This window comes from Physeter macrocephalus, chromosome 18 (genome assembly GCF_002837175.3).
Source record: "Physeter macrocephalus isolate SW-GA chromosome 18, ASM283717v5, whole genome shotgun sequence".
In the NCBI taxonomy this organism is placed as follows: Eukaryota; Metazoa; Chordata; class Mammalia; order Artiodactyla; family Physeteridae; genus Physeter; species Physeter macrocephalus.
In genome coordinates, this window is record NC_041231.1 from 91,494,224 (window position 1) to 91,516,095 (window position 21,872).

A 21,872-nucleotide genomic window follows, 5' to 3' on the forward strand; every position below is an offset into this window, starting at 1 on the left:
AGTTAATTCTTTTCCAAAGTCCAACTGTCTGGGGGCCACAATTTGACACTAACCAGACAAAGGTTTTTTAACAAGTTAAAAACACACACAAAAAAGGAAACTAGAATAATCTTAATCGACACCAGCCTCAAAAATAATATTCTGGGCTTCCCTGGTGGCGCAGTGGTTGAGAGTCCGCCTGCCGATGCAGGGGATACGGGTTCGTGCCCCGGTCTGGAAAGATCCCATATGCCGCGGAGCGGCTGGGCCCATGAGCCATGGCCGCTGAGCCTGCGCTCCGCAACGGGAGAGGTCACAACAGTGAGAAGCCCGCATACCACACACAAAAATAATAATAATAATAATAATAATAATAATATTCTCCCTTAGTCTGTCAGAGGTTTGTCAAGTATTGTTGAAATTACACATTCTTCCCTTGATAAGTGTTTTTCCACAATTAAAGGAGGATCAGAACTCTGCTTAATCATTAGTGCAAAAGCAACAGGGAACTGACTGTATATTCCCAAAAATAGAACTCTAGTTTTCACCCAAACTTTATCAGGAAGATCGTCTTACTTAGAATCAGGGACTACATGTAAATAAAGGTACTTAAGCTATGAAAAAATTCCTAGGAAGTACCAGAGGAAATTTTACATATTTATATCATTTAAAACTAGAAAACAAGCGTTTGACCAAGCTTAGATGTGCTTTGGTAGGATGCTGAAAGAAATTTTAGCTATTATCTCCAGGGATCTCTTATTATGTTTCACCCGTACCCAAAGCAAGTGGTAAACAAACAATGGCTTAGAACATTTTTCTATCATAAATTTCTATAAAATCAGTAAAGTACAGAGGGCAAAACAGGTGTTATGTAGAATGAACAGTCTAGATGTATTTGTAATTAATTCTCTACCATGATCACCTTTCCCCACTAGCTAATAGATTTTGGCTTGATATTGGTATATGTTTAATAGAAATGCATTCATGGAATCTCCAAATTCAGTTCAATAGCTCAAGAAAGTCAACTAAGGGTCTCCCAAGTTTTCTTATCTGTAAATGCCAGTCTTGTATTATCTTGGCATCTTCCACAGCCCCCTGTACAGGAGCTACCTGGAGCAGCCCACGTTGAACCAATTTAAACAAAATGTCAATGATCTTATATCCATCAAATAATCACATCAAGTTCTTGCCACAATGGCGGGTTGACTTCGGAAAAAAATATTATGAAAAGATTAGCAAATATAGGGGAGAAATCACCCATTTTTTTTCCTAGAGTTTTGTGTGCAAAAGAAAATACTAAATAAGAACTAATTCCAGCTAACGATGAGTACTCGGGGCTTCATCATTAAATCCTTTGGAAATGTTAACGTTATACCTTAAGATAAATATTACTCCCATTTTACAGAAGAGGAAGCTGAGGCTTAAGAGAGGATAATTAACTTGCTCCACTACAGCATAGGAGAAAATCTGAATCTCAGAGCAATGGAAGCTTGGCCGTGGACTCAAAAATCTAGAGGGCATTACATATTTTACACAATCTCTAAATGATGATTTTTTTTTAATTTTGTAAACTTTGTTTCAGTTACATAGCTGATACAATTTTTTATCAGTTCATTGACAGGACTATACACCTATCCCACTCAATAGCTTATAAAATCCGAATTTTACATCTAGTTAGCAAGAATAATTGCTTAAAATAGGAGCCACCAGATGGTATAAACATGCGCTATCCAATATGGTAGCCACTAGCCATATGTAGCTTTTGAGCACTTGAAACAAGGCAAAGCCAATTTGAGATGTAATGTAAGTACAAACACACATAAAATTTCAAAAACTAAAGAAGGTAAAATATCTCAATAATTTTCATTTCGATTACATGTTGAAATTATATGTTCAATATCAGAGTTAAAATATATCACCAAAAATAATTTTATTTGTTTCTTTTTCCTTTTTTAATGGGACTATTAGAAAATTTAAAATTATGTATGTGGCTCACATTTGTGCCTCTCATTATATTTCTCTTGGACAGCAGTGGGTAAACTGTTAAGAATATCCTTCTGTTCTCACCTGCAGCACAAGATGAGAATTACAAAGTTGATATGTGAGCCCACGACACCTAATTTGCTAGTTAAAGCTTTGCTGACACCAAATGTGTGGATTTTAATCATTATTCAATCATTCATTCATTCAGTTAAATTAGTCTTTATTGAGCAACTGCTATGTTGTAGGAGAAATAAGGCAAAGTCTAGGGAATTTCATAAGGAACATTTTAGGCAAGGTCCCAATAACACCACTTACTACTTCGGGTCATAAGGCTGTAGCTATTAGCAGTAAAAACTAAATGGCATATTTGGAGCATATTTAAAATATGGCAAATTGGGAAGGGGATGGTGTCAACAACGATTCAAGGATTTCATTAACTGGATATGTGAGGTGGGTTGATTTAAAGCTAAAACTGTCTAATGTCAATTTCAAGCTTAATCAGAAGATAAAGTAATCATGCAAATGCAATTTCAACTCAAGAGGGGACAAGATCTCTTTCAAATCTAATCCTCACCCCACCCACCTGCATAGCCATGGTGGAGATAACTGCATTTCACTTTAGCCATACCACTGTAATTATCTGCTAGACTTTCTTACTAAAATCAATGAAAGTGACCAAATATTGTAAAGTCTAGGAGTGTATTAACATTTCTATGTGGCATCAGGCAATGATATAAGTGATTTAAAAAATGAATCTCACAGTAAATCTGTAAAGAAACCACTACCTACACTCTATAGATCAACAAAAACAAAATCAACACATTCCACAACACTGCATGGTATGTGATTTGCCTTTCCTTTGCGATTAGCTTAATACTATCAGTTAAATGTTCTAACAATTTATTTTAACTGCTACATGGCTATATAAGGTAACTGAGATCCTAGAGGAATGGTCTTAGAGGAGACCTTGTTTCCCTACAGAAGGAAAATAAAGAAATGCCATAATATAGGGAGAATAATGTTCACCACCAGGTCAGTCTACTGAGACAAGATTCCAAATTCTTTTCTACAGCTTCCCTATACGTAAAAACAAACTGTTTCTATTTCCCAAAAAACGTGATACTGCAGTGCCTATTCAGCTAAAGTCCCAGTAAATACACTAAGGGTTCTGCTTGAATAAGAACTAAGCTCATAGTTTCAAAATGACATTTCAGGAAAGATTTGAGCAGAAGACATTTTGTGTTTGAACCAGAAATCCCAGAACACTGTCATTTAGATATTGTCAGTGCAAAAGAAGAGAAGTCCAGCACCAAGGAAGTATCTAATTAAGATGTCAAACCATTGCCTGGAATGAATCGCTTTTCTGGTTCTGCTAGATGAAGTCTTCTCGGTGGTATCGGTGGTATTATTATTATTATTATTATTTTTGGCTGCACTGCATGGCACATGGGATCTTAGCTCCCCGACCAGGGATTGAACCCACGCCCCCTGTAGTGGAAGTTCTTAGTCTTAACCACTGGACCTCCAGGGAAGTCCCCCTCGGTGGTATTATTAATATTCCAGTAGAGCAAAAGAATTGCTACATTAAAAGGCAGTGTAACTCCAAGCTTTAAGATGAAACCAACTCACAAGAGACTAAGCCTTGGGGGTATTAATTCCTTCTTTTGCAAGTGAATATCCAAATCTTTCTGGTCTCACTTCTATTCCAATAAAATTTCAAATACTAGTCTGGAGGCTCTGAATGGCTGAACCAATGAAGTCAGTTAGTTCAAGTACCTGAGTATTTGAACGCCTATTATGTGCAGAATTCTGAATGCTGAGTGGAAGTCCAGTACAGAGGAGAAGACATTGCCTGGCACTCAGAGAGTTTACAACCTTTATTAGTGTCCTAGGGCCGCTGTAACAAATTATCACAAACTCCATGACTTAAAACCACAGAAATTTATTCTCTCGCGATTCTGGAGGCCAGATGTCCAAAATCAAGGTGTTGACAGGGCCATGTGCCCGTCAGAGGCTATTCCTTGTCTCTTCTAGCTTGTGGCAGATGCTGTTATTTCTTCGAATGTGGCCCTATCACTCTAATCTCTGCCACCATCTTCATATCACCTTCTGCTCTGCTCTGTGGGGCTGATCCTCTGCCTCTCTCTTTGAAGGACACTTGTGATTGCATTTAGGGCCACCCAGATTACCCAGGACAATCACTCCATGTCAAGATCTTTAACTTAATCACATCTGCAAAGACTATTTTCTTTATATGGTAATATTTACACATTCCAGATATTAGGACCTGATCTCTTTGAGAGGCAGGGCTACCAGCCATCAAACTGAAATGACTGAAAACCAAGCAGAGCATCCTAAGTAGGTGCTACACTGGGTGGTATCAACAAACTTTCTGCCTGAGTTCAGGGAATGTGGTCCAGGTTGCCTAAACTTGGATGGTTCTCCTGGGACTAGCTGAGGTTCTGCTTATCTTCTTTCAGATGTTCTCAAATGATTTTGTGAGCTTCTGAGGGGCCGCTTTCAGTCCAGTAGTTTTTATCATTCTGGCTGTTCTTACGGTCCCTTGCTTATTACATCATCTTAATTTTACTGCACTCCTTTACGTTTTTGTCCCACCCCATTATAATCTGGCACATTTTTTTTGTTCCTGTTCTTGTTTTTATTGTTGTTTTTGTTGTTTGTCTTGGGGCTAATCTTTTCATGGCTGTAGTGAGCAACTTCCTTATATGACCTGAGAGGCACAGAAAGTTTTCTGCTGCCCCAAATTATTACACTCCAGGACAGGTCACAGTGGGACCATCATTCCATATTTGAAAAGTTTACAAAAAAAAAGTGAAACTCTAACCAATGGACATCTCAGGGTGTTTAGAGGGCCTGCTGAGCCTCCAAAAGGGGCTGCACAGTGTGTACAGCTCCCCCAACATATTCAGACACAGATGCCTCTTTTCCTCTTAAGCTACATGATGGCAGGAACCATGTCCATTTTTGCTCAACTTTGTGTCTCCAGCATCTAGTCCAGTCCTTACATGTGGATGTGTGATGGATGGATGGATGGGTAGGTGGATGGATGGGTAGGTGGATAGATGGGTGGATGGATGGAATAACATCTTGAGAGACTCAACTGCTCTGGATGATCAAGAAAAGGAAAGAGGACAAAGAGAAGGAGAGAAAATAACAAAGGAAGAAAAGAGGATTGAGAGAATGAGAACTGCAGACAGTAGCAGTCAAATTTCTACTACATGACAATTTTGCTTGAAGCCAGTTTTGATCAGGGAGTTGATACTAGAGAACATTTACAGATCCCTTATGTTATATCTTTGTTGGAGAGGTAGTGCTATGGATTGAATGTCTGTGTCTCTCCCAAAATTCATATGTTGAAACCCTAGTCTCCAATGTGATGGTATTTGGAGGTGAGACCTTTGGGAGGTAACTGGGTTTGAATGAGGTCATGAGGGTGGAGGTCCGATCATGAGATTGGTGCCATTATAAAGGTATGAAGAGACCAGAGATCTCTCTCCACCAGGTGAGGATACAACAAGAAGGCAGCCATCTGCAAAACAGGAAGAAGGCCCTTACCAGACACTGAATCTGCCCATGCCTTGATCTTGGACTTGCCAGCCTCCAGAACTGTGAGAAATAAATGTCTGTTGTTTAACCCACCCAGTCTGCAGTATTTTGTTATAGCAACCCAAGCTAAGATAGGCACATGGCACAGTGTTTGGAGTCAGACACACCTGAGTCCAACTCCCAGCTCTACCCTTAACAGTTTCTATTTCCTCACTTGCAAAATGTGGATAACAATGCCTAATTTATGGGGTTGTTGACAGCTTTAGAGATCATTTCCCTGAAGACTAGCATCTAGGAATCTCTGAAGAGTTCCTTTTACTATACACTTTTATCTCCCAAGAGCTTTGCAAAGTGCTTCATATAAGCACGTGACTTCGAAATATTACTTAATTGATGTATTTTTCCCTGTAATTGGTTTCTTTCCTCCCTCCCTTCCTTCCTTTTTTCCTTTTATCCTCCTGTTTCTACTGGGTAAAATACAGTCACATAGTTCAAAATTCAAATGATACACAAGAATATACCATGAAAATTCTCCCTCCTTCCACTGTACCCAGACATCCAGCCCCTTTCTGAAGCATCCAATTTTACCAGCAAGAGACTTTTGGTCAACAGATGCTTGTAAATTAGGCTTATTCTGGGTTTAAGCAACTCAAAACAAAATGCCCTACTCTTATTCATCACTCCAAAAGGACTCCCACCAAGGCTAACTTGTTTCAGCTAGTTTGCTACAATTCCTTATGTGGATTCATCAAATAGCTTGGTTAATAAAGAACCATCACCTATAGTATTCACCCATCACCAGTTTTCAAAGACTCAGAACACTCAGATACATTTGGCATAAAAATAGTACTCAGCACAGCTTGATTCTTTTTAGATGATTGAGAGGCTCTGTATTTCACCGTACTCCGGAGATGTCATTTTTGGTAACTGAATCAAAGTAATTCCCTGGAAAAGAGCAGAAGTGATAGCAAATGGAGAGTTCTGATTTTGGAAATATGCTAGATTACTATTTTTAGCAACATATTAGGATCCAATATTATTCCAAAAGAACAGGAGGTAGAACCTGAGATCACTGGGGGTGGCCAGGAGCCGCTGAAATTGACGAGCTCCCGGGATTGAGATCTAAAGAAGGGAAGAACCAAGGACAAGAAGCAGCAGCAGATACCACCAGGCAGAGTTAAGGCCAGTGACCAAAAGAACTGAGGAGCACAAATGGCCAGGATACGCAAAGATAAACTGTTTGAATCTGCGCACCAAGTCACAGAATTTGCACAGCAAACTTGAATCAGTAGGTAAATAAGGATTAAATTGATGCAAAGCCAAGAGTCAGAAAATAAGATGGGAATTACAAGATGCTCAGACTCTGAGCCCCTTTTCTGGGCACCTGGATCCCTTCCTATGTTCCAAAGGTGGTCTGGATACCAAGCCAGAGTTAGCCAAACCCATCCCTGGCTTCAGAATCCTCAGCACACACAAACTCTGAGAACTCAGGAGGCCACCCTACACAGCAAGGACTTGGCAGTAGAATAATGATAACATGATGCTTCTTGCTCTTGTTTGCTTGCATCTCAAGTACACTCTTACAGCCATTTAGTTAGAAACCTACACAATATATTTAGCTATACTAGTTCAATCATTACAGTCAAGTGAGAATTTTGAATTTGGCTGCAGAGTCAGGCAGAATTCAACAGAAATTTCTGAAGAAAAAAATTCCATGAACTTTCACCCAAATTCCCACGCTGAGACAAACACTGAAAACATATTACGATAGAAGCAAGGTTTATTTATCCCAAAGACAGAATGACAAGTGCCTTTTTTTTTTAGTCTTTTAACTACACTAATCTGCAAAATATAAAAGAAGCTGAAAACATAGGCTAGTAATTTTTTGTTACATTACCATCTCTTTATTATAATCACTGAGGTCAAATACAGTAGGACGTATTTCATCATAACTAATTGTGCCAACCCCTGATGGGCTTTCCATTCTACTCATTCACGATTAGGAACTATCATCCTTGATGTGCTAGTGCAGTGTGAGATTTTTCACGAGGAAGGGGGCAGACAGGAAGGGACAGCTCTCTAGAACGTCAATTTGATTGTAGGGGCTAAATAGAATTTGAGGTGGAAACATGGGGTCACTGTGCAAAGTGAGAGCCAAGAACTGCCCACCTTTGGGTGTTCTGAGTTTGGGGACAACTCCTTTCTTCTACATCTTCCTTGCATCCCAATGAAAGAATTGAAAGGGGCTCAGTTACGCACTCCGCCTCACCCATAATATCTAGAGTTCACCCTTCAATCCAAACAGGAGCTATGAAGACCTGGATCCAGACCAAAATCAGCCTCGGGGACACAATATGAGAGCCACAAAAAGTGTAGGCAATGGAACTTCTGGTGTGAAGTGTCGAGGAAGGTTCAAGTTCTCTTCTTCCTTCTACTGTGGAAAAGCCCCTTTTTCAGGAAGTCTCCCGATGAAAGATACCCACAACTCCTGAACGGGCTTTTCCTCCAATTGCAGCCCAAAGCTTTACAAATGTCTTCATGTCCCTAGAGTTTTCTTGTGCCACTAAATGTGTAGAGACGATATTTTACCACCCCCTAGATTCTCTAATTGTTTAATATATTCCTCAATGTCTAATCCATCACATCCTTAAAGCTGTCCATCCATTTACATGAACGTGAGGCCAGCATCTACTTAAATACTTATGCGCAGTATTTAATGGTGAAATTTAAATGTAAGTATAATAAAATATAAACACTGTATACCCCTGCCCCCCCTAGAAAAGACACCCACACCATCGAAAGGCCAAGTCCAAGGGAAAAGGAAGCAAAGCATCTCCAGCTTGGCCAATTCTGCTCTAGACGTTTAGAGAAGTCCTATTCCCCCTATCGAAGCCGTAAGAACCAGAAGCCTAAGACCAACCCCGGGACGAGGGAAAGAAGGCAGGGCCGGGTCACGTAGGCCAACCTCTGGCCTAGGCCCCAAGAAGGGCCCCTAGAGCCTCACCACAGTCCAGAACAGTTGCTCACCAAAGTAGACAGCCCAGAACAGGAGCTAGATCTACGGACAAAGAGTATGTCACTACATGGAGTCCTTTTTCATACATATATAGAGGAAGAGAGACACCTAAGGGCAAAGACAAAGTAAGCTGAAGTCATAGAGAGGTCCTCTACTCAGGGTTTTCCATTCAGGATTCGTAAGCTCTACCCAGAGCTCTTCCTTGGATATCTTCCTTGAAGAAGAAACAGAATGAAAAGATGTTCCAAAACCCATTTTTCTTTTGCTACAGAAAGACGACTCTATGAACATTGTTACGTATCATCTTTGATACATCATTTGAAAATCCAGAACATTACAATTATTTACGCGTTACAATACATTATAAATAATGTATAAAAATACATTACAAGTAATGACACCATCCCATTAAAATCCGACAAATAAAACTCTTGAACACCGACTAGTTTCACCATCTTGCCAGCTTCCCAACTGCTGCTTGCAACACGAGCAGGAATCTAAAACACCAGCAGAGCAGAGGGTCCTCTTTTTAAGCCTGATTCAATGTTTGGGTCTCAAAATATATTCACAGAACTGCAGAATAAGGGTAAATCATCAGCGTGAAACTAGAAATGTTATCAGGTTCAGCAGAACCTCTCAAAGGGATATCCTTTCTTGTCTTAATTTACACTGCTGGTCCCTAATGAATGGATTTGTGATATTCCATTTACCAGTTTGGTTACTTGGGCCAGATACTTCTCTGAACCCCAATTTCTTCCCTGTAAAATGAGAATGTCACTAACACCTACTACTTTGGGATTGGAGTGAGGCTCAAATAAGAGGATATATAAGATATTGGTGCACAAATGTCTGAGGTTTCTGGATAGTTATCACTTCTCTGAGAAACAGAACACTGAACTATGAATTTTAAGACATATACTTTATACCCAATCAGACCAATAATTAAGAAACTTAAATTTCTCTTCTTGGCTTTCCCCATCAGTGGCTCATTATGAGAGAACTACTGGAGTTGTTTGGATTTCTAAGTCACTGTACACTTCAAAATGTTAGTATTAAAACTACAGTACAAAATTTTAGGTATCATAGTCTACTAGGTGCCTACTCTAAGATTTGAAGAAAGAAGAAAATAACTGTAAGAGCTAGAGGGTCACAGAAATCAATTTCAAACATAATTTCCCCCCACAGTTATCTGTATCTGCCTAAATTTTTAGAATTACTTATTTATGCATTCTAATTATCAGATTTTCAGGGACTTTCAAGTATGAATCACTTGAAACTCCATCATTCACTGAAACGAATACGTTGACCCACATATTCTGGGTTTTGTAAGACAGGGTAGCATCAATCTCCTACACACACTGCAGGTTTATCTATCCTTATGTATGTCACACCACCCAATAAAAGATATATTTAAAAACAATTAACAGGAAGAATAAGTTAGGACTATAAAATATAGTCTTGTGGGGTTTTTCTTGCCATCAAAGCTCAAATACTTTTTTTCAAGGTGCCACCAGGTTGTCCAACACTTAAAATAGTCTAAATATCTGTCTGTATCTTAAGGATATAGACAGGATTTGGTGGCTGTTAACTTACACTTAACTGAGATTATAAAAAACTGTTACTGGGATGCCAAAAATGTTACATGGTACTTCATAGGAAAGGAATGCTGGGGCTTAGCAACTCTGCCCAGAGTCACTCACCAAGGCTATGCTTATTTTGCTATTAGTTTGGACAGGTTAATTTTCAAAAATTCTTCACATAAAAAAAAAAAAAATTCTTCACATAATAAGCAGAAAATAACCTGAATTCCAATAGAATGGGTTATTTCTGTTCAAGTTTGTGGCTACCATTTAAATCATAAGTGTAATATAAACACTTGGCTCTACTTTGTATGTTTATATCACAGGTCCTTAGCCTGACACACAGCCTATTGGCTGACTCTGTTGGTTACCTACCCATGAGCCATCTCCCTTCAATTTCGTTCTGACACTATGTACTGATAGACATGATGGGCGTCTTCCCAGGCTCAGGGTGCCACTTGATCAGTCTGAGCTGCTCAGAGCAATCGCATCCCCCTTGCTAGTGACTAGGTTTCATCATAGACCTCGGTAGTTACCCTAGGAATCTTCTCATGGACTTCTTTGAAAGTTTTCCTCACTCCTTAAAAGATACAAAAGGCCAGGATGTGGAGAAACTGGAAGCCTCACGCATTACTGGTGGAACCCTCAAACCCACAAAATGCTGTTGCCACCTTGGAAAACAGTTTGGCGGTTTCACAAAAAAGTTTAATAATGTACCATACAATATAGCAATTCAACTCCTACCTAGCTACCCAAGAGAAATGAAAACATGTGTCCACACAAAAACTTACACATAAATGTTCCTAGCAGCATTATTCATGCTAGTTAAAAAACGGAAACAACCCACATGCCCTTCATCTGAGGAATGGAAAAAGTGCAGTATATCCATACAATAAAACACTACTCAGCAATAAAAAGGAACAAGGTACTGATACATGCTACAATACAGATGAACTTCAAAAACTTTATGGTAAGCAAAAGAAGCCAGACAAAAAGATCACTATTGTATAATTCCATTTATGTGTGAAATGTCCAGAAAAGGCAAATCTAAAGAGACAGAAACTACATTAGTGGTTGCCTGAGATCAGAGGGTGAGAAGAGAAATTGATTGCATTGGGCACAGGGGATATTTTAGGGGTAATAAAAAGTTCTAAAAATGGTGATGGTTGCACAACTCTGTATATTTACATATGTGTGTGTGTGTGTGTGTGTGTGTGTGTGTGTGTGTATGGGGGTGGGGGGTGGGGAGAGAGAGAGAAAGTAAGGATTCAATCCTTCCTATCTCAGGTTCCCAAGTGGGAACATGATGCTTGAAGCTGTAGCAGCTATCTCAGGACCAGAAGGAGAAAGCCAGCTAACCAGGAACCATGCATGACGTTTGCTGAGCTGTTAAATTAGATGCTCTTGAAATAGCCCTAATCCAAATTTATTTAAGGTGGAACCAAAAAATGAAATAAAATAAAAATCCTCACTTAAGTATTTCTTACTTGAAGCCAAAAGCATCCTGATTGATATAGACTAGAAATACAGTCACCAGAGCTTTTTCAGTGGTATATGATTAACATATACATTTAATTTTGAAGGAAGAATAGAATTTTGAAGATACACATGCTACAGATTGAATGTTTGTATCCCCCCAAAATTCATATGCTGAAACCTAAAAATATCAAAATTACAGTATTTAGAGGCCAGGCCTTTGGGTGGTGATTAGGTCATGAGGGTGGAGCCCTCATGAATGGGATTAGTGTCCTTATAAAGAGCTCCCAGAGAGCTCCCTTGCCTCTTCCACCATGTGAGACCACAGCAAGAAAACAGCATCTATGAACCGGGAAGCCAGCCCTCACCAGACACAGTACCTTGATCTTGGACTACTCAGCCTCCAGGACTGACAGAAATAAATTTCTGCTGTTTATAAACCACCAAGTCTACGGTACTTGATTATAGCAGCCTGAAGTGACAAAGACAATGCATTTGTGGTGATGTATATATATATATTCAGACATTTCTAACTAGGTTGCATACTATCTTGTGTGACATAAGATACATTTAAGATGGCACCTAGTAGCTGTTTTACTAAAAACATATTTCAATCCAAGCTTGAACTAGCACTTGCTGTCATTCCAGCCTATCTCTCCTCTACTTTCTTTCATGTTCAGCATGAATCAAATGGCTTAAACATCCCAAATACATTCCAGTTATCACCCCATGTTTCATCCCTCCACATTTTTGCACATCATATTTTCCAAGCCTAGAACATTCTTCCCTTTGACTACATGTTAAAATGCTATGCATCTTTTAAATCCCAACTTGGGAAAGTCTTCCCTGACCCCGAAAAACAATCACTCCCTGACCTGATTTAATTCTATACCTTGTATATATCGCTATTATCACCTCTGTCACATTGTATTGGAATTTGTTTTATTATTACTATCTCCCCTATTGTGAATGGCAAAGGGTATGAAGTTTAAAAAAAAAAAACAGCTCTATCTTATATTTGGATGACTTTGAACAAATCACTTTACTTCTGAGTCTCAATTTCTTCTTCTGTAAGATAAACATGGATATTATCATCCTATCTCTCTTCGACTACTATGAGACTTAACTAAGATAACATATGCAAGAGCATTTTATCAATTATAAAGCACTGACAAATTTTATTTCGAATAGATAAGGTTTTTTTAAAGGTATGTAATGGCCCACACAAATTAGGAAAAAGATGTGATCTCTCACCATTTATCGAAACGGCTCTAGCCAAGACTACCAATGAGCATTGACCTCCCAAAGGCCTAACCGCGAAGGTCTATTCTCAACTGTCATCTTGCCCAATCCAGGAGCAGCACTTGTCCCGGACGACCTTGCCTTCCTCCTGGACACACTCTCTTCACTGGGCTTCCCCCTCAGGGGCAGCCCCTTCTCATCTTCCCCACCTCTAAATCTGGAGGGCTCCAAGGCTCAGTATCTAGACCTCTTTCCTTCCTATACTCACTCCCTTAGTGATCTCATCCAGTCTCATGACTTTACATAGCATTTAAATTTTTTTTTTTTTTTTTTTTGGCCATGCGGCATGAGGGATCTTAGTTCCCTGACCAGGGATTGAACCCGTGTCTCTTGCAGTGGAAGCACAGAGTCTTAACCACTGGACCACCAGGGAAGTCCCTAAATAGCATTTAATTTCTTCCAACTCACAAATTTGTAGATTTCTTCCCTGAAAACCAAACTTGGGTATCAAACTGCCTAGATGCTTTAAGTATCTTAATGTGCTCAAACTGAGCTCCTAGTCTCCCCACCCTGAGTACACACTTCATCTCAGTTCATGGGCACTGGGTCCATCCAGGTGCTTGGGTCAAAAAAAATCTCAGACTTGACTCCTCTCTTTCTGTCATACTTCCTATCCAGTCCACCAGAAATTCCTCCAACCAAAATATCTTCAGAATTCAATCCTTTCTCACTACCTCCATGCTGCTTTTACCCTTGTCCAAGTTGCCATCATCTCTCACTTGATAGCTGAAATAGCTTCCGAAATGGTCTCCCTGTTTCTGCCCCTACCCATCTTTGATCTCGTTGAACCCACCAGCCAGAGTGACTCTGTTACAGCATTAGTTATATCAGGTCAATCATTGTTTAAACCCCTTCATTGGTACCCCATCTCCCTCAGTGTAAAATCACAATGGCCTTTAAGGATCCTTGTGATCTGCTCACCATACTCCGATTTCCTCATTGACCTCATCTCCTACCATTGTCCCCTTTGCTCAGTCCACTCCAGCCACTACGCCCGCCTTGCTTTCTGTTGATAAACTAGACGCTTGGCATGCCTCTGCCTGAATGCTCTTCTGCCCGATATCATGTGGCTCATTCCTTCATTTCCTTTATATCATTCCTCAAATGTCACCTTCTCTGTGAGGTCTTCCCTGGCCATCCCATTGAAAATTGCAACCCCCTTTCCTCCTACTCCCCATCTCCCTTTGCTGGTTTATTTTTCTCAACAGTAGTTGTCACCTTTTAACATATGTTTGACTGTCACTACTAAAAGCTCCAAGAGTAGAAAAATTTTTATTTCTTCTGTATCCTCAGTGCTTAGAGCAATGCCTGACACATAGATGGCATATTACTTGAAAGAATGAATGAACAAAGTAGGCTTCCTAGATTCATGATAAATATATTTCTAAACACCTGTATCTTCAACAATAATGGGCAGAAATACCATCAAAGTTTTTAGAAACGACTGACACTTAAAAGTCAGGAAATTTGAGGCCATAAAGAAGAAATCAAAGTAAATTTGGGAACAATGTTCCTAAAGAAACTCATAGCAAATAAGTAAGTAGCTATACTTCAATTAGTAGGTAGAAGTGGTACTCAAAATATAACAAAATATTCAGTTGATCACCCCCTAGACTTATTATAAAGTTCAAAGTTAAATAAGTGCTTTCTATTTACTTGTAAGATGCTTAGTATGTGTTGTATTTATCATTTTAGAAGGCAGAGCTGAACATTTAGATTTTCTTCTGATGTAAGTTTCGTGTGAGTACCTTGGCAGATTTTTCTGGTTTCAATAATTCAAACTAATCATGTCAACAAGCAGGTTTAAATAACCAAGATGATAAAATTTGATAGAGTAAAGTTATTAAGTATATTTGGTTATAACCTAAGAATTAACATCACAGAAAAACTTTAAGGAATTTATCATTTTAAACTCTGTAATCACAAATTTTTATATTAGTAGTTGCTATAATAAAGATATACAATCTGCTGATTAAAATAGATGTTGTCCACAAACAGAAAGTTGTGGATACCTATGGAAAAAAAGTTTCCCATTTTAATACTGATTTATCCCATGTTTTTCTTTTAAATTATTATCATTTCCAGGCAACTCTCTGCTGATAAATTACAAATGAGGAGAAACAGTACTTTAACATTCCCATCAGAAACTTCCTAAGGGTAAATGAATATAATCTCCGTCAAAGTAAATTATCACTCAGGAGTGGCCATGTATTTTGCTAAATTACAGATCTAGAAAATGAAAATCCAAGACTTTAAACTTCATTTCACAATGATACGCTATTCTTCTAAGTGCTGTATGTACTAACTGTGAGGTTTTTTTATTTAAATAAAGACCATTCTATAAAAACTAACATCAGAAAATGTGCTATAGTTCTTGATTTCCTCATCAAGAAATCACTGAACCATCCCTTTATATCATAGCTGAAAAGTGAATGAACAAAGTTTTTTAAACTATATCTAAGTTTACTCCTCACTGACAACATTGAAAATAGAGAATTTGTGTACATCAGTTCTAGAAATTTGCTCTTATCTCAATTTACAGAAATTTCTGTAAGGAAAAGGAAAGGCCACATAGTACAAGAGGAAGTCATGACCTTCGGTAACATGCTTATATGTAACAAAACTTAATAAATGTTTGTTGAAGTGAATTAATCCATGCTTAACTGGATAAAAAAACTTGAATAGAACATATTTTTAGAGAAAAGAACATATCTAAACATGTGAAAACGTCTATCCAAACTGACTTTGAATATTTCAGTGAATACTTTTGGTTAATGTGGCTTGAAACTTGCAAGGCAGTCAACAGAGAAAGTTGGAAGTATCAAAACATCACTGATTCGTTGTGAAAGGCAATAGTAGTAGCTTTTATTATAACTAAACATACTTACAGATGCTTACCCCTCTGTTAAGTTATTTCTTACATATATGGTTTTAAAAAATATATTCCCCACAACAACTTCATGGGATAAGTGTTATGCTCCCCACTTACGAATGAGAAAACTGAGACCCCAGGAAAGCAAGTAAACTGGCCAAGGTTATCAAGATGAGGATTCAAACTCGGGTCTGTTTCATTCCAGAGTCTGTTTCTAAACCTCTGAGCCCAATGCTGGGTGGCCATTAAAACAGATTCAAAGATATTCACATCAGACATTTGTAGGTAAAACATTCGTTGGGAAATAATACTGCACTCTACACACACACACACCCCAAAATATTCCAGCAGATAAACTTTTGTTGAAAACATTTCAGGAAATCTGACGTTTCCATGCAACACACTTTGCCGAAAGTATACTTCACAGAAGATTTAAAGCCTATTTCTTGAACTAATATTCCCTGAGCTAAACAGTCATACAAAATAATTGTTATTAATACACATAAAGTTTTCCATGTCAGTAACTCTACTGTTCAACAATTTTCAAATGAATTTCACAAGAGAGGATGCTCTTTAATTACAGGAACAATCAACAAATCACAAAAATCTTAAAGCTAAAAGATTTCTTCAAGTTTCTCTAACCTAACCCTTCATTTTATAGATGACAAACTAAAGTCCAGGAAGATGAAGTAATTTGTCCAAGTTTCTACAACTAAAAAAAAAGCAAATCATAATACTTTTTACTTCCAGCGGGATAAAAATATTTCCAATTCCCAATTATCTTTTTGACCATACCTTAACATTTCTCAATTACAGTAATATATCAATGATATTCTCCATCTGTAGCATTTAAAACCACATTGAACTTGAATCATTTTGAGGATCAAATGCTACAACTTAAATCATTTCAAAGCAACCTATTCTAAACAAAGAAAACTCTCACTTTCCATGGCAAACAACTGCTAAACAAGGAAAGTAAATACTGTATCAAAATACTTTTTATATTACCAACAGGATTTATGTGAATTTCGAGTGGCTTTCTCACAGAGATGATCAAGAATGAATTATAAGACATAAAAGAAGGAATATAAGACTCTTAATGACCACTATAAAAACTTAATGTCTACCATAAAGATTAAACAAATGTACAATTTCTGTTGTTATTACATAGTAAAGTTTTTATTCTAACAGAACTTATTGTACTTTATATTGACTCCCAGCTAGTAGGAATTCATTTCCTTCTGACCACTTTTGGATTTTGTTTACCAAAATGAAATGTCAAAAGTGAAAAAAAAATAATGCAAACCACAAAAGTCCTGCTACTATAGAAACATTCAATGTGATATTTAAAAGCAAAATCAATCATAAATAAAATAGGACATTTGCCTATCGGACCCATCATTGTTACATAACCTTCCTTAGTAACTATATAATCCACGTTCATTATGTGTAATAATATCGAAGACACTGTCAAATTAATAAAATTTCCTTAGAAGTACCCAAATCGTCATTCCAGATGAAAATGAACCTACAAAAACCAGTTCAAAACAAGGAAATCCAAAGTCATAAATCACTTTGACCAGGCAACAGCTCAAAATAACTAGGCAATTCTCTAGTGGCATAAGTACCAGCTCCAAAATGAAGTGCTTGTAGAGTATTTGAAAAGCAACATACCTTCTTTAAGGTGGAGAATTCCCAGTGATCAGATTGTAGTAATCCACATAGGGAAGGCATCATCAAAAATCCCAACAACTTTTAAGCAACTCCAAAGAAAAAAGTTTGGTAAGTTTTCATTCAGGAATGACTTGATGTTGTATTGGTACTTCCATAATATTCACTGATAGAAAGATCCAGTAAGAACAATGCAGTACGAAGGAGTCAGTGCACTCATGATGCTTTCTAGATGCTGACAATAGTAATCACACCTATACAATTGAAATTAATTAGTGTTAGCTTCCAAGTCACTCAACACACTCAGTTTCTTTTAAAAAAGTAACTTTAGCATTAATATATTTCTTTCTTTGACACAAAAATTCAAGACTACATAGTTCTGGCACTTGAATCATTTCTAGCTGCAAGTTTTAATAATGGATACTACTGTACGAAATCACAACTTTAAGAAGTTCAAATAGACTATGTTTGGCTTTTTCCTCCAGGTATTAGCAGCACAGTTTGATGTTTCATCTGTCCGGTCAAACTGTAAAGGTGGGAGATAAAAGCAAAGGGTGTGAGGAAAGCTTCTAGCTCTGGGGTGGGGATAGGAGAGGGTAGCAGTGATAAATTAATTACCTTGGTATTTGGAACGATCTCACAAAACAGACCTTAAGATAATGACCTAAATTTGCATTTTCTAACTCAAGAGCCCTGTTCCACACATTCCCAATATTTAAACACTGCTAAAACATACCACGTTTGCCCACTTTCAACAAACTCCCAATTTCTCTCCCTAAACGTCTTTCTGTGAACCAAGTGACTGGGCGGATAAACAACTTTGTGATAAAGTGGGAAAGTGCTGAAAGAAATGCCCTATAAAGTGGAGATGTTTACTAGGTACGCAGTGTTCGCCTCATTTGAGCTAGAACCAACCCAGAAACACTGCGAAGTGAAGCTACTTGGGAAACAAAGTTAGGGAGTCTCCTTTTGCCTACAAACACAGAGGGAACTGCGCTGCCTCTCCACCCCGCAGAAGCTGCAACAGCCATCCCTCTCTTGGGCGGGCGTGGCAGACAGAAACAAAAGGTTAAAACACAAAAGGCGGGGCGGACCGCTGGGTCTGCGGAGCTTCAGGCGCTCGCCTTCCCCTTTCTACTCAAACACATTGAAATGGGGCGGGGGTGGGGGCCCGCGTTAAGTGAGAGAGGTGATGATGGATCGCCAGCACCGCGTAGGTTATTCTGGGTGGGTCGTGAAACTGAGAGGGGTGGACGGGATGGCCGACTCTAACTAGTGGTCCAGGCCCCATCCCTCCATCCCTGCATCTCTGACAGTCGAGAACCTGTGGCTTCTTCCTCCAACCTATCCCAGCCCCAAAGAAAACTTTCTGAACTCTTTTACCTGTTTGCTCTAACACCCTCGACCGCAAACACAGGAGTCCAATACCCTACCACCCAAACCTCTTCTGCGTTCTCGTGCTGCATGCAGCTTTGGGTATGGTGCGTTGGATCTGCACAACGCTTCTCAGGCTGTTAAGTTATAAAATGGTGAGGGAACGACCCCCGCTTCCATATCCCTTTCCTTGGGAGGACCAAAGTCAGACCCGGCAAGTCCCCACCGTTTCAGCTCGCTTCCCTCCGCTCTGCGCGCAGCTGGGAGAAAGCGAGGCAATGCGCCCTTGAGACACCCTTCCCCCCATCCCCCCAGCTCCTCATATAAAGAGGCACTTGAGAGAAATGCCCGCCTGGCTTTTGCCCATTAGAAATAAACAAATAAAACAATCTGTGCAAGTTCCTTAAAGAACAAAAGAGAAGGGAACAGGGGAAAGGAGGTACAACTTGGCCAAACTTCGCCACCGGACTGTTCCTCGGTCCTCCGGAGGGCGGGGAGCGGGGCGCGTTGCGGGGGAGAGAGGTAAACAGGACAACAGTCCCCACTCACCTTCTTCCCCACTTCGTCGCACTTCTGAGAGACGTCTCCCTTGTCGCGGTCCTCGCGGCGCTCGGACACTTGTGTGTGGCCTGACAGCGGAGAAAGTCGCGGCGGCAAAGTTGCGAGAGGGAGATACCCGCGCGTCCGGGGGAGAGGGGAAGAAAGAGAGTTCATCAGAGTTCCCCTTTTGTTCCAAGTCCCGGAGCAGACAAAGAGGCGGCGAGCGGCGGCAGGTTTCTCCCTCTCACCCCTTCTTCCTCTCTCCCTCCCCTCCCCTCCCCGCCCCCTCCCTCTCCCCGCATCTCCCGCCCGGCCGGGAACCTCGGAGGCGCGCCTGGGCGGCTCAGTCCCCAGCCCTTCGCAACTCTGTCCTGACCCTCTTCTCCCACTACCTCGCCCGAAACTTTCCCCGGGAGATGCCTGTCCTGGTCCCCTCCGCACCCACCACGCTGTCTAACGCGCTCAAGTCTGCGGGGGGAGAGGGGGAAGGAATCTCCAAAATCATTGTTTCCGGGAGATGCACCTCTTTGTTTGCACTTTCCCTGCCAATCAGTGTGAGCAATCTACTTTGGCATCGAGTTTCTGTCAGTTTTTCCTCATCCCAAGAGACGAAATCCGAAGGGCGAGGGGTCAACCCCAGAAGATAAAGGCGCTCGCACAATCGGAGGTGGGGTGCACCCTAGGCTCTCCATCCTGGTTCCTCCCCTCGGATCACCCCCTCCACCCAACACACCAAAACAGCTCCAAGGGGCATCAAGGAGTGTTAGAAAACTCTCCCCACCCCCCGCCCACCCCCCACTCAGAGCTCTGTCCCTTGGGAGCTCCCTCTAATCCGGAGGACAAAGCCCCGCTCGGGGTCCCACCGGGACCTCCACCCCTAGGGGCTACCTGTTGCTGCAGGCGCTGCGCGACTCGGTCCCGGGGCGCCGTGGGCGGATTCCCACCTCGAGCATCGCACCCACCTCTCAGACCCCAAACTTCTCCTAACCTCAGACCGAGACGGCACGGCTCTCCGGGTGACCGCGCTCCCAATGACCCTGGAGCCTAGCGCTCCAAACCGGTTCCCTTCTCTACACCGCTGCCTGGTCCTCGCTCCAAAGATCTGACTCAGGGTCCCTGGCTGCCTCCCCATCCTCTACCCCCTGGCGAGGCCGAACATCCCCTCTTTCCGTCTCCTCCCCCACTGCCTTGGCCCGGGCAAATCGGGTGTCTCGGACCAGGAACAGCTCCGCACTCTTCCCCAGGCCCTTTACCAGTCGTTCCCCAACCTCCAGAACTGGGGACCCCATCCTCATCTCCCCCATCCTTAGACCCTCATCCCAGCTGCGGGCCACAGTATCGGCGCTCTGAGTGACTCATAGTAGCGCTTATTTTCCTTCTAGATCTTACTGGAATTGAAGAGGAGGAAAGCCGGAGGTGGGGGAAATGGGAGAGAATGGGGGCCCGCAATGGGAAGCATTTTCTAGGGCAAAGGAAAACAACAACAACGAGCATTCCAAGGCACACAGTCACCCTCCAGGAGGTATCCGGCCCATCGTCCACCTTCGCCTCCACCCTTTCTCCTTCCCCATCCCAGACTTGGGATCTTTGGGTCGGTGAAGTTTGGGGGTAAAGGGATGTGCGGTACAAGGAGGCTTGGGAACCTGGGACCAGCGTCCAGGGTTGGGGTGGAGGTGGGGGATGCCTGAAGGAGGAGGTGCGGGAAGGAGCGAAGAGCCCCTGCTGAGTCCGGAATGTTGCGGCCGACCATCCCGGTACTCTCCCGGCGACTCCTCGCCAGGTCTCTCGCCCAGAGCAGAACAAAGCCGCCGCGAGGAGCGCTTCTGTCCTCGCCTCCCGGGGCCCGCACCCCGCCCTCCGCTTTGCTTGCACGAGCCCACGCCGCTCTCGGAAACTTTGCAGCCAACTTCCCCCAGAGTTAGCGCGCGCGGCGCAGGGAACAGAAGAAGAAACGGGGACAATCGTACCCGGAGACCAGAGATGCCCCCTTCCCCGTCCCCTCCCGGACGTGGAGCGGCACTCCTGGAGCCGCCGTTCCCACCCGCGCGCAGGGTGGCCCACGGTGCAAGGGCCAGGGGAGCACACGTTTTCCCCGGCTCCCTGAAGAGAACGAAGAGGGTTTCTGTTTGGATGCGTGCAGGGCTGGGTAGTGAGGTCGAGGAAAGAGGTGGCAAATAGAGAAGCGGGCGGAGGGCGGTGGCTCGGACTGCGCGGGAGGCGAGGGCGCGGGAGCGAGCGCGAGTGTAAGCCGCGCCTTTCGGGCCGGGTTCCTGCGCGCCCCGTCCGGCCCTCCCGGCTCGGCGAGCAGCCGCGAGGCCGCAGAGTCAGGGCCCGGGGTCCGGGGCCGCCCGGCCCGCCTCCTGGCGCATCGGCCTGCTCACCTGCCCGGAGCCTGGACACCTGCGCCGCCTCCTCCTGGAACCTCGGGTCTCCTGGGCGGCTCCTCGCCTACTGGGAACTCAGAAGCCTCATCCTAGGTTAGGGATCTTGAACGCTCCACAACCAACCGCAA

General features: G+C 41.8%; 1 pseudogene; it reads right to left on the reverse strand.

Moving 5' to 3' along the window:
• The window catches only part of LOC102994096 (uncharacterized), a 60,143-nt pseudogene extending 39,479 nt beyond the window's left edge, over positions 1-20,664 (reverse strand).
• Positions 20,665-21,872: the final 1,208 nt, after the last annotated feature.